The sequence below is a fragment of the Passer montanus genome, unplaced genomic scaffold (assembly GCF_014805655.1).
Source record: "Passer montanus isolate IOZ18808 unplaced genomic scaffold, ASM1480565v1 scaffold58, whole genome shotgun sequence".
NCBI lineage: Eukaryota > Metazoa > Chordata > Aves > Passeriformes > Passeridae > Passer > Passer montanus.
In genome coordinates, this window is record NW_024370816.1 from 2,780,727 (window position 1) to 2,794,475 (window position 13,749).

Here is a 13,749-nt window from a genome sequence, read left to right on the forward strand (position 1 = left end):
AGTGTCTCATCTTGAAAACTCTCACAGACCAAGTAGCTTTCCTCCTCTGGGACAACATGATGCGCAGTTTGTAAATGTACTTGGTACTTCAGTCATTACTTAATTATAGATTTATTGCTGAAGCTCTTATTTTTCCATCTACAACTTGACACATACTACTTTACATCTGGCAGACTCCATGATACTCCATGGGGAGCTAAAGCAGTTGTTTCCCTCCTAATTTTATGATTATTATTCTATCACACCCAACAATTAAGACTATTTATTTTCTGATAGTAAGTCTTGTGCCGCACTCTGCCTTTCTTTCATAGTGTCTCCTCTATAACAAATGGTAGCATTGATTCATATTGTCTTCCCTTTGTCCTGTAACAAAGAAATAGATCACTTGAAGCATCAGAAATATCTGCACTTCATTTTATAGAAAGAGTAAAGTTGTAAAATGTGCTAACTATTTCTGTGCTATATGTTCAGTTTCTGGAGTTCACAATCAAAGGTGATCTTTGTCTTATCTGAATTCTGACACAGTACGCCCAAATGCTTATACTAATCCACTAAACGCTTTAAATGTGGATTCTTCACTTTTTTCCAAGTAAATGAACACGTTAAGTCCTTCCTGGAGGCCTCCACTCCATGGTTCCATAATCTGTGTCATTGCAGGGAATGCCATTCAAGAGCTGTAAGTGTTCTGCAGCATAGAAGATTTGGTGCAGAATGCTTTAAAACAGCTGTTAAAGATTTCAGCCTCCCCCGTGCAATCATCTGCTAATTATGTTAGCAGTCAACTTCCTGGTGGGAAGTAGCAATAAAACAGAAACAGTCATTAGGAGACAAAACCCAGTGTTTATCCTCACAGATAAAAACAGTGATATTATTATTTACTCAGAGTTATCTTGAGGGACCAATCCTGTCTCCACTTAGGGAGATACCTGTTGGGAAGTGTTATATTTTTTGTGGTGGGAAGCAGGTTTCCAAGTCTGTCATTTCTGCGCCTGCCTTGCCAAGTACCAAGCTATGGAAGATGTGGAAGGAAGGCGTTAGGTAATGATCAGTGCAAGTTATCTACTGAGGTAGCAAAAAAGAGAAGACTGCCTACCCCTGTGCCTGGGTGTGACAGTTCTCCTGCCAGATTTAGCCATTAATAACTGCATCTCCAGCAGACACCAGCACAAGGGTCATGTGCTGGCAGGGACAATGACACAGTTTGAGCAACAGTCCTCACTGTGGGACAGCTCTGCCAGGAAAGTCTGGCCCTCCCTCCTGCATTCTGTACCCTGAGTCAAACCCCTTTGGCATTTTGTAAAGAAAAGTGTTTTGCCCTTTAGCTTTCTATGATATTAAAGTTAATGGCATTTGCTGTATTTATAACTTAAAGTTACAGAGCTCCTTCACAGCATAGTGATTGTTAAAATATGTAATAAGGAGGAAACATTGAAAAATGGCCATGCTCATTTGTTGTTCTGAATAACCAGAAATGTTCTAGAGGTTTTAAGTCTTTCTCACTTTGTCTTCTCTTGCCCTGGTAGCTCAAGAAAACTGCAATACAAACAAAACCAGGGTTACCAAACCTAATCTAAACCAAATGCCAATGGGAAAAAACCCAACAAGCCGCACTGCAAATGGAAAACTGTTGTTATACTTGTAGCTTATGAATAACAGCTGTTGATACACAACATTCCCTCACCCTGGAATGGGATTTAGTTTCTCATCTTCACACCAAATTCAAAAGAAGCTGAGGGCGCTGGTCACATCACTGTTGCCCTGTAGTTCTCACCATGGAGCAGAGACAGCTCTAGCAGAGGGACTGAAGGCTAAGCTCTATATTTAGCTGAATGTACCCTTCTGAGAAGTGAGCAAGCTATGTTTTCACTGTGTACAGCAATCTAGAATTTGATCATTGTTCAGAGGGGTTTCAGTTCAACAAATATCTTTTGAAAAGCCATTTTTGTAGATAATGTCTAGTTGTTAATTACTGTTTTGCTCTCTCAGTAGTAATTCAAAGAATATAACACAAACACAAAAAGTAGAGCAGCCTACTCTGTAATGGGCAGATGTTGATTAGTCAACCTTGTTTCATAAAGACTATCAAAATCTAAGTAGATTTTTCACCCACCTAAAATTCTCATCAGAGAGAAGCTAACTAATCTCACCAGAGCCACTGCAGATATCGTGTGTCTCATTGACACTGAGGACTGCATTCAAACAGTGACCCACATGATCATTTGTTTTTGCACTGGCATTGACCGCAGATTGCATGAAAACTACAATTTAGCTAAAATGGTACAAACAAAATGCACTGAGTTAAAGTCTTGATTAGTTTTCCCTTCATTTTTTTTCTATTCACAAATCACAGTTTGAGTTCAGAAAAGAACAACAAAGTGAGTTAAATTAATGCGACATTATGAATCCATTTAAGACAATTAATTGTGGCAGTCATTGTGACCAGCTCAACTGGTGAATCAGATTGTTGGGATTTCAGTGTGGTGTAGCCAGAGCATTTCATGTAGGAAGAACAAGGCTGGCTCCTGGGAATGTTTCAGATTATGGAGGAAGTACCTCTGAGTGTGTAGGAGAGAGGAAAATTTCAGGAGCCTGTACAAGGCAGCCTGCTGGGATATAGCATGGGCTAGTCTGAGACTGCTGTGGAAGACATTGGGTGTTGCTCCTAATTTCAGATAAGAACAAGCCATTAGAAGATCACTGTTATCAAGGTTATAAGGTGGATGTCTTCTTCTAAGGCAAAAGAGTGGGGACGTAGAGTGTAGCACCCTGCTGCTACTTGACTTCAGGCTAAGCTGAACTGAGCATTTAGAAATTCCTTTCCTTTCTGGGATGGCAGAGCCACTTTACAGTGACAAAAGTGGCCAGATGGAAAGAGCTGGGAATACTGGGAATGTTGCTGCTTGCTTGTGTCACCCTAGACACTGGAGAATTGGCTGTCAGACCTCTGGGCATCCATACAACCGGTTCTGTCCACGAACACAGACCTCTCCTCATTGTATCCACATATCCCTAAATCTGATCAGCACTAAGGTCTGTGTCAGACTTGCAAACAAGATGACAGAACAACACCTGTCCTGACCCACCTCACTGATACAGTTAGCTAGAGATATTAAATAACCTGACTGTCAAAAAAGCCAGCAAAATCTGAAATTTATGCATTCATTTTGGAAATTATATTTAAGAGGGAAAAAAATAGTGTTTACATTGACTATGCCAGTATTCTGAAGGCACTTGCTAAATGATTTTCTAAGCACACATAAGGCACATTTTGAAAGTTTCACGTCATTATTCTGAAAAATTAAATACAGGGCAAACTATTCTGCCAGCCATAAAACTGATGAACAGCATTTTACTTCAGAGAGCACTAAGTGTTATTTAATATGAATAAAGATGACAGAATTAAACTTTTAAAATATTGTGAAACTTGATATTTTAAATTTTTCTTAAACTAATGAAGAGATAATTAAAACCATGCCTTATGATTAATCAGGAAGTGTAATAGCTCACTCTGAGTAAGGAGACTGAGATTCATATGAAGTAATTATGTGTACCCTGTTAGCTGTGGAGAGAACTGTATCAGACAGGTGACATTTTAGAGATAATAATGACTTTTAAAGCACTTGTTCAATTATGCGTTCAGAGTTCTTGAATCATTGCCACTCCTTAATGAGACATTTATAATTTATATGAAAATTTGGTAATTTTTTTCCATGTAAAACAATAATCATATCTGTGCATCAGGCTGAATTTGAAAGGAAGGAATCAATTCCAATCCACTGTTAGATATATTGCACTGTATACGTGTGTTAAGCTGCAAGTATTACTTCAGAAATCCTACATATTTTATCCTCCATCTGGATGTCATCATTGGAGCCAAAGCAGCTTTAAATACTGGAGAATGAAGACAGATATGTATCAAGGTGCAATTCTTTTGGAAGGGGTCATCAGCAGGAAATGTCAGCACTCTTTTCCTGATGATTTGGTAGAGGAAGTGGAGTCTCCACAACCTTTCTCTGTGGAAGAGAGGGGAGACTGTCTCTGTGGGAAGCTTCAGGAGAGACACCTCCTGTCAAGTGCTGGGCTTTTGGTTTATGTGTTTTCCTGAGTCTTTGCCTGAATGCTCCTTCTCTTTGCATTTATCTGTTAAATACTCTCCTGTTGTGTGCGTGTGCTTGTGCACAGCTCCCATCATTTCAGGAAAATTGCTATAATCTGATATTCAGCCCTGTATTACTTCTCAGAGTTGTTGGCATTCTAATGGCATATTTTGGGGTGTTGTCTAAGTGTTTCCAGATTGCATATGTGGACTGTCTCAATATGTAACTTTAAAAAGACACTCCTTTTTAGAAAGTTACCCTGCTCCTGGGCATGTGTAAAAAGCATATGTGATATAATTTTTTTTTTCTTTTTCACTTTTTAACACTTCAGCTATAAATGGAATCTCAGAAAAGTTCTTTCTAGGCTTGTTAAGGTGTCTGTGGGAAGTTCCTGACAAATTTCATTTGACTTCTTATGACTTTCTCCCTTCCAGATCAGGCATGACTCCCATAATTTCTTGCCCTGTAATAAACAAATACTTTTAATCTAAGTAAACCTGTGGACAGGTGGGGAATTGAACAGAGTATAGAAAAAAAAGACTTGAGCTTTTAAACTGTCATGATGTCATGCCTTTGATGTCATTGTCTTGCATTCTCCCTAATCTTTTCCAGCTAGGAGAAAAAATGTGGTTTGGAGAAGAAATAAGCAAGAAAAAATTAGGTGATCTCATGTAATGTTATTCCATGCTTCTGCATGTTTTGTGACAATGGTCAATACATAATTTTGGAACATGATCCAAAAGATAATGGTGTAATATTTTTAGTTACTAAAACCACTAAAAATAGTAAAAATACCTTTAAGAGTGCTGTTATTAACCAGTGATATTTCTCCTTTGGGAATACTGCTGACTATGACTAGAATCAAGAAAGAGCTATAAAAATTAAACTTCATTGAGTGATGTTTTGGGTTTTTCCTTACAGATAAATAAAAAACCCAAATAGCAGCTCTATTCCTTATTTGCCATGCTCTTCTCTTTTCCTAGTCACTCCACCTCCAACAGATCTAGAGTTGAAACTATGAAGCTGTGAAAGCCAAACACCAGTGTTTTACCTGTGAGATTGCCATGCCACCTAAAGTGCATTTGTACTAATGGTCCATCACTAGTGTACATTATTGTTTTGGCCAGAGTTGTGTCATTGAAATTACTGTACACCTACTAAATCTGCATGAAGAAAGTTAGCCAGAAAGTGTCCTCACAGTTATGGAGAATTGGAACACATATAAACTGCTTTTTAAGTAATTTGCAGGGAGATTTTCATTTTTTCATGTTGAGTACCACCTTCTTCTAAAGAGGAGTTCATTTCATGGGTCTCAGTCTTACTAGAATAGGTTTTTTTCCACTGAAGTACCAGGCAATACAGTATCATGATTCCTGATCAACTTAATTTATTGCACCTTGATCCAGTGTAACTTATTAAGGCAGCAGATATAACTGCAGAGATTTCCCAATATATGGAAACCTCAAAGCTAGCTTCAGTTGCCTTCATCACTGGAAAAAATAGAGGCATAATAGATAAAACAGAAACCCAATTGAAACAAAAGTCCAGTAAATTCTGTGCTGAATTTTTCACTATCAAATATGAAATAATAGTTTATTGCTCTAAGTCTCAGTTGGATAAATGAGTCATGATAAATGCATGACTATATTTTCAGCCCCTACAGAGTTAGGATGTATGTATAAATAGTTGGAATTGGAATATATGTATTCCTTCCGTGCATCATTGGAAACCATCCTGTGCTACCCTGTGTTAAGGTTCATGGAGCATTCTGCCAGTGTACCCCTCTTACTTTATATATTTTAAATGGCCATGCATACTGTCAGTTCCTAAATAGAATATTTCAGGTGACAGCTTAGCCACCAGCATTTGACAATCTAAAAATATTCTAGAAGATTGAGAGGTTCACAGATAAGACATGTATCAGTCAAAATGTTGAAAAGAATATGCTAATTTGTTGTTATTCAGTATTTTAAGGATGGAGATGCTTTGGGTGCTTCTGTAAATACAACCTCTCTACAGGTCCAATGCTAAACAACAAGCAGATACAAAAATAATAACTGTATACTGTAGCACTTGCTTTTCTTGCAAACCTTAGCACCAGATCCCATTTCAAGTATTATTTCAAGAGAATGTAAACTGGCTAATTTGGAGGATCAGGACTCTGGGAACCAAATTATAATTATATTAAGAAGCAAAGTATGACCAGTATTTATTTTAATTTCGCTTATTTTAATTTGGAAAATACCCTAGGCTGAAGTTTACAGTGCCAAATAATAGACCGAAATATTCTTTCTTTTGTGTGTAAAACTTTACTTTAAAATGTAATTTATCATCAGAGATAAGCTAGCATTAAAAGAGGTGGCATTTAGGTAGCCAAGAGGAAGTTCTGCTCTCATTAATCTTACAAGAAAGTCTCTCATAAATTACTACATATCTCTTTAACCACAGACAGAAGATCTAAATCTTACTCTGAAGTCCGGCTGAGATTTTCATAAGATGTTACAAAGATAAGCATAAAAAAACACACCTACATGTCAAGTTGGTCTTCAGAATAAAAAAAAAAAAGTAGTCATATGTTTTAAAGTTAATTCAGTAGCTTCATTGAAAATTTGGTGATTTTCAAAGGCATGATAGAGAAAAGCCAGAGTGGTATAGAAAATTTCTCATTGGTATTTGATCATCTCACCCATTATATGGCAGCATAAGTGGGATTGCTGGATAAATGCTGAAATACTGGCATAGATAGACTCCATAAATACAGTAGGAATGCTATTTAAGAGTATATTTGAATATATCTGAGACACATTTTTCTGTTTCCAGAGGAAAAACAGTTCAATACAGTCAACTGGAGTAAAATGAGTCTATTGATAAATTATACTAATTTCCTTTTCAACTGTGCAGAATTGGGAAAAAAAAGATTCTGAGAAAAACAAAACCAAAAATCCAGGTAGACTAATTTATTTAATCTCTGAGTCTAGACTGAATTGGATGCACCTTTCTCATCAAATTCCCCCAAGTCAGCCATTATTGCACAGCTTCATTAGTGATAAGAATCTGGAGCATTTTGAAGACAAGGCATTTTACACTCCGTCATTTTAACTGAGACTGTTTCATTCACATTTTAGTGATTATGATGCACATTTCACAGCACTCTGAGGTACGAGAGCCTGATTTTATAACTTTTATGTATTTGTAGTTTTTGTGGAAGCCTTTTAGAGCTGAAGAGTAGAGTGCTGAGTAGAGTAAGTGACCACAGACAACATGAGAAGCCCAGGCTACAGCAGGGATTTGAATCAAAGACATGCAAGAGAAGGGCATGTTTGCTCTTAGTGCCTATGATAAAGTGAGTGGATTGGATGTAAAATGTAGGTAGCAACAGAACCATTGTCTTCCTGCTCTTCCAGTAAAGTTGGTAAACCACAAGTCCTAAGCTTTGCATTGCCTTTCAGATAATTTTTCAGACTTCCAGCTGTGACAATGCAATTTCAAACCCTTAGTTCAGTCACAGAGGTACCAGGAGAGAAAGATAGATAGAGCTATTAGAAAGGGAAGAAAAATTATTAAAGGCCTTGGAACTGTTTGATTTTCCAAGTTGCACAATCCTGGAAATTGTTCATACTTCTTCCCCCCTTGTTAAAAATATATACCCTCCACTTGCATTGCAAGATAAAATCCTAGGAAAGGGTGCATACAGTAGAATACCAGGAAACCTGAACTTGGAAAGCTACAGACATAGACTAATTTCATTATAACAAAGAGATGAAGATTGAAAAGTGAGCACAAATCAAAATTCTTACCTCTGCTCCTGCTTTGTGAGATGTTAAGATGAATTCTTAGCCTGTGGTGAGACAAACAGCAAAAATCTCATTTAATGCAGCAGAATATATGTCTACTTAGGGGGGAATTGTATATGGGTCTTTTTAGCATCTCTGTGACCAGATGCACAGAGGTCAGAGTCTGGTTAATAAATATTGATGAACACATTTTTGCCTAAACAATTAATATATCCACAATATTGATTTATAATTCCTTTGAGTTCAACTAAGTAGACATATACAATTTGAAAAATATTTATTAAATGCTGTTGGTTTAGTGTTCTTGTTGTCTGGTTTCAAGGCAAATAAAGATTAATTTTGCTTTGCTTCATTTCTACTTTGTAGATGCAGCCATTGCCTCTGCTTTGCGTTTCAATAAGAAGTTGCCTGTTTTATTCTGTTAGAAGGCTCTCTGTTCTATCTGTACATTCCTTTATGAAACAGGGGTTTGTGCTATATTTTTTTCAAGTTGTTACCTTCTTATTTGGTAGGTTCTTTTCCTCTGTGACTTTTAAGCTGATTTTTTATATCAAAAATATGAAACAATGGCATGTTTCTACAGTATTTTCACTGAGGATAGACCCTCACTTTATATCAGAACATATTTATTTTACTTTTTTGTGTTGTTTACTTCTTTTCCTTTGTATGAGCATGTGATGTTTTACCTTCAGTATCAACCTCCAGAGAACCTTTTGAAATGCCTTATAAAAATTTTAGTACATGATGTTCACTTTAGACTTCCCCCTTATCTATCTCTTCCAATTATCTCATAATGGAGCAGAGTGCTACAGCTCATAGTCTATTTATATCTGTCATTTGCTTCATTCTTAGTTTGTTCCCAGGCTAATCCAACTTGTAGATGTTGGCATGGGTGCCATTTATTCTTTTTTCATCTCTTGTTGACATGCTAACTAGTACTTATGTTTTTGTAATTCTTGATGCACATTATGAGAATATTTTGGTTCGCCTTTTGCCGAGGTTTTATTTACCTGCTATTTTTAACTTTACTCTTATCTGTAATACTGTGGTTACAAAATATGTCAACTCAGTGTCTGGCATTGCAGCCTAGACACTGTAGAAAAACAGAGCAGCACAGGATTCCCCTCTCAAAAAGAGTGGGGCAGAAGTCAAGCCATGTGCAGAGAGGATGTATAGATCAAATATGAATTGAACAATGAAAAATTCAGGGTGCTGAATGACCCTTAATCAGAAGGTACATGACACTTGAGAGACACTGTTAAAGGGTTTTGAGGTTGGCTTGGTTTTTGAAAGACATTTGAAGACACCAAACATGAAAATAGAAGAATGAATGCAGGAAAAATGGCCAAGATTACAGCAGTAAATGGAACACAGCCTTCCCCTGGGCAGAGCAGTGGCTCGATAGCCTTCAGGTGTAGATCTGTGTTTGTGTAGTAGTGTGGGACAGGGAATTTAGCTATTGACTCTGGGTATCTGCAGCTTCTCCAGAATCATTTTAGCACAAAAATATGACCTGTAAAATATGACCCTTCTTTTGGGAAAACTGTGTTTGTGCATCTTCTTACTTGTCTGAATTGCACTTCTGACTATGCCTGTAAAAGGATCAATTTTGATTTTATAAACACTACAAATTGAAATAGGGAATTACAGAATGCTTTTTAAAGTAACCTAGGAGTGTATAATGCTGTAAATTTACACAGCTGAAATTTAAGATTCTAAGTTTTCTAAATGCCATTGTTAAAAGGGGGAAAGCTCTTACAACTTTTTTTTTTACCAGCCATATTTGTCTTTCCTCAATTAGGTTTCTTTTAAAACTGAAGAGAGCCTGCACAAAGGCAGACTTAGTCTGTTACTTAGCAGAATGAACTGGTCTCTTTGGTCATTTATTTAGCAGACAGTGGTAAGTGATAAAAAGAAATAATGTAAGAGCAGTGCAAGTAACACGCTGTTGCTGATTTTAATATAGCCTTATTCTGTTATACCCCTTTCTGAACATTTCCCTTCATCAACACTTATTTCCACATTATCTTAATTTTGTTCTTCCCATCAATATAGTTGTTATTGAAACAAGCAATCAGCATTTTCCCAGTGACACCCAAGTGGTCCACATGCTGTGTTCTGAAGTGCTAAAATGTGCTCTGGAGCTTTTCTATTAGTTAACATTTACAGGCAGTGTCATTAAGAAAAGGTTGCAGAGAAGCACCTGTCTGTAGCATCTTAGGAGTAACTTGTGTTTGTGAAAAGGGCTTTGAATGGAGGATTATTAGTACAGTCAAGTAACAATGTGATGTGTTCTGCAAAACCTACCTCTGTGATCACAGTTAGGAATGCAGTTCCATGAACTTCACCCTGTACAATCCTAGAGCAGAGCTTTTGGTTGTTTTCTCCCCACCCATCCTTTCTTCCCATTATTTTATTTACATGAACATCTAAGAATTGGACCATTAACTTGGTCCAGCAAATCTCTGCTCTTTTACACCAGTACAAAGAGACTGCAATCGCTGTAAGTCAAACACTGCACTTGCACTAGGAGCCTGCCTTTTCCACTGTCCCAGAGTGCTTGCTTTGCATTAGGTGTGGGAATCACAATGATGAAGATAAGTCTGATCAACAAACTGATCTGATTGCAAATCTCCAAAGAAAAGGAAAGATAGACAGTCTCCAATTAGAGCAAAGTCCTAGTCAGACCAATCTAGAAATCACCCATTTGTAGGGGCGTGAGCAGAGACACTCTCCCTCATTTGTACAGATGGCAGCTTCTTCCTCTGGTCATAAAACAACATCCTAACTTGACAATATGCCTACTGCTGTCTGCCAACAGTCAGCACAACCTGATTTGGGTGATGTGGAGTTTGTGTCTGATTTGTACATCAATCTGTACTGGTGGTTTATCTGGCAATGAGCAAATCAAGTGTTGGTTGGTCACTACTGATAGATTTAATGATAGGTGGCAAGCAATTGCATTGTTGAGAGCAGTGAACTACTGTTGCCATCTTATTGCAAAGGTTTCATACCTTCTTGGTGATTTCTCGTGGGCAGCTCCTCACAGCATCAACTCCTTCTCAGCACAGCCAACAAACTCCACCTTGCCTTCTCAACCAGCCAACTACTCTTTTACAATACCCATCCTAATTGGATCAAGTTGTAGCCTATTAAGGGCAGGCCTGTTCCTAATGCTTGATAATTAGCACAGCTGTAACTCCTTAGGGGTGAGATTACCTTCATCACTCTCTATTTTCCAACATTCCATCCATCCACAAACTACATGTTCATAAATAATTAACTGTCTAGTTCCAAATGTAAATCAAACAGCTACTGTCTCTGTAAACTAGAAACTGCCTAGATGACTGTCCTGAAAGCCTGATAAACGTGCAACGGATGATTAAGTGAAAGCATGCAGCTGACTATTGCTTAATGATTTTGCTGCTTCTGCAGAGATCGTAAATATATACTTATAAAAGAGTCCATGCTGAACACACACACACACACATGCAAGTTTCCAAGTTGTGTAGATCCTTGCCTGCAAGTTTTTCAGTCATACACCTCATGTCCTGATCCCCTCTGCATTGCCAGGCTCTGGCAGCAGCTCTCTAATAGCAAGCTCAAACCAAAGCCCAAAGCTGGACCTGTCCTCCTTTCGGGGCTGCTCTTTGCTGCTCTGCAGGCTGCGAGAGAAAGGGAATTTTTTGCCCCTCTGTTCCATCAGCCTGAGCCTGATGACACTGTGTGCTTGCTACTACAGACACTGAAATCATGGGCAGCTGCTTTTATTTGCTACATCATAAGGCTTTGCTACTGTTTCCACCAATCTGCGCCTATGCCTTTTTGTGGTGGTTGCTCACTAGCCCTCCTTTGTAACATTTTTTCTCATACTTTTATGTTTCTGTTTGTTCATCTTCTAGTTGTGGGGTTTTTTCAAAGACAGCTGGAGAAATAATAAGTGCTATTATTTTTGCCTTTGTGGATTACTGCTGCAATAGTGGTTTGGACTGTCAGACTTCTATTTACACTCTGTTGCACTACAAGGCGCCTGTCAAGCACAGTTTTCAGGCAGTTTCTGTGGAAGTACAATAAGCTTGTCAGTCCTATATAAATAAACATGTTTACATTGCAACATAGATATGTACAAGGATTTACCTTCCACAGAGCACATCTCAGCCAGCCTTGTTTGTGCTGCTCTGAGCGACTCTGCTGCAGAGGGCCCTGGAGAGCAGCTTTGGCACTTATTCCACACTCATCATATCCCTCTCCGGAGGGGATGAGGAGGTGACAAAGCAAACTGTGCTGACAGCTAGGGGGTGGCAAGAGGAAGTTGTGATGATTGGGGATGGGAGGAAAGAAGGAAGTAGCAAAGGTGATAACAGGGAGTGAAATTGAGCACTTGGCTTCTTTCGCATCTCCTGAGCTGAAGGAAACAGCCAAAAGGTCAAATAATAAGAATCAAAGATGCGTGTATCACAGATGTGAAGATTGCACACAGACTACAGATGAGAGCACTGAAAACAAAACCTTCATTCTGGTTAAGTCAAATCTAAATATGTGAAGGTTATTGTGTCTTAGGAATTTCACTGCTTACTTTCTGTGACTGGCAGTAAGTCCATTGGTATCTGAAAAGATAGCTCATACCTGGATTGCCTTTGCAGAATGGGCACGGGTGAGTTGTAGACTGAGTACCAGACTTTCACTGGAGATGAATTTTACCTGCAAGATTTTTTTTTTTGCAGCAGAGTGAATAGTTCTTGGGGGAATTATGTGAATCAGGTTTTGAGGCATCATGTTATTATCACATCACAGGAAATGTAGAAGGCATATCCTGTTTTAATTGTGTCAAAAATCCCAGGTAGTACTAAAATTGAAATGAAAACAAAACAATACTTTGGTTGATGAATGCATTTTCCTTGGAAAAACTGAGTCTACTTTCTACTTAAAGAACTGTAAAGAAAATATAAAATATAATTACCTCATTGAACAAAACAATTTTCAGAGGGAAAAACGACATGTTTTTGACATGACATGTTGACATTTCTATCTTAGAACATTGCATTTCTTCTCTCCTTATGAAATGTTAATCAGTGGGTAAGACTTCATATAAGATTTCAAATCTTTCAAATCTTTCAAATTCACACTGCTGTTGTTTAAGAACATTTTTCATAAAGATCCATTTCCTTTTGGGTAGGTGTGGCTAATATTTCCCTATAATTTGCTATGTCATTGGTGAAAATGTAGATTAACTTAATAAATCCCAATATTTGAGTTTGGAAAAAAACCCAAAGCATTTGAAATATGTTTTTCTGACTTGATATAATTATACTGTGCATTTGTTTCAGGAAACACTGAATAAATTGTTGGCTATAATTGAAGATTGCCAAGTATAACTAGCATAATACAGTAAAAAAGAACAAAAGAAGAAAAGCTGGCCAACAGAAGTAATAATAGAACAAGATGGTGACAATAAAAAGCTGTAGGATTATATTAGAGTCAATATATAGATATGCTCTATTGAATCTCACATTGACCTACCAGTTTTATGTAAAATACATTGTACAGTTGACATAGAAAGAAAATTACCTTTATTTTGGGTCAAAGATACTAATTAAATGCGTAAAGCAATAGGAAAATATCTAGTTTGAATATTTTTACTATTTGATTATTTTACCCAGCTTTCAGTGAACAGAATATCCCATTAATCTCAGTGTATATTGGATCCAATCTGCTAGAGAGGGTTTTGGTTCCAGGTAACATATTAATGAGTCATATTTAAAGTAATATTTTACAGTTGGTCATGTGATACTTAAGAAATGACAGATTGGGATTCACCCACAAAGGTTTTTTTTTGTTCTTTTTTTTTGATTTTTCTA

At 37.5% G+C, this 13,749-nt stretch overlaps 1 protein-coding gene across 4 annotated transcripts in view; it reads left to right on the forward strand.

The window, feature by feature from the left end:
• Nucleotides 1-13,749, forward strand: part of KCNT2 (potassium sodium-activated channel subfamily T member 2) — a 115,417-nt gene that overhangs the window by 6,484 nt on the left and 95,184 nt on the right. The window lies entirely within an intron of this gene.